Consider the following 442-nt stretch of genomic DNA (forward strand, 5'->3'; position numbering starts at 1 on the left):
AAACCATTTCACATAGGTCCGCGCGATTGCTCACGGGACCCTATTCTCGCTAGGAGGTTCGGTTCGATTCCTGTACACTACAACGAGCTTTTCCAATTCTTGTGTCCGACTGGCGAACGTTCTGTTGCGTTATAAACTTCGCGGTACTTGCCACCGGGTATGGTGTCCGTACAACCTTCTGAGAAATAGCCGGCGCGATCGACGGGATTAACCGACAATGCAGCGCTGGCTCTTGATCGGGCAATTTACGGGCTTTATCGGGCAATTTACGGGCTTGATGGTGCGACTTACGGGCCTGATAGTGCGACTAACGGGCTTGATAGGGCAATTTACGGGCTTTTTGGTGCGAATTACGGGCTTTTTGGTGCGACTTATGGGCTTGATAGGGCAATTTACGGGCTTTTTGGTGCGACTTATGGGCTTGATAGGGTAATTTACGGGC

Source organism: Anopheles moucheti (genome assembly GCF_943734755.1).
Source record: "Anopheles moucheti chromosome X unlocalized genomic scaffold, idAnoMoucSN_F20_07 X_unloc_2, whole genome shotgun sequence".
NCBI classification, from domain to species: domain Eukaryota; kingdom Metazoa; phylum Arthropoda; class Insecta; order Diptera; family Culicidae; genus Anopheles; species Anopheles moucheti.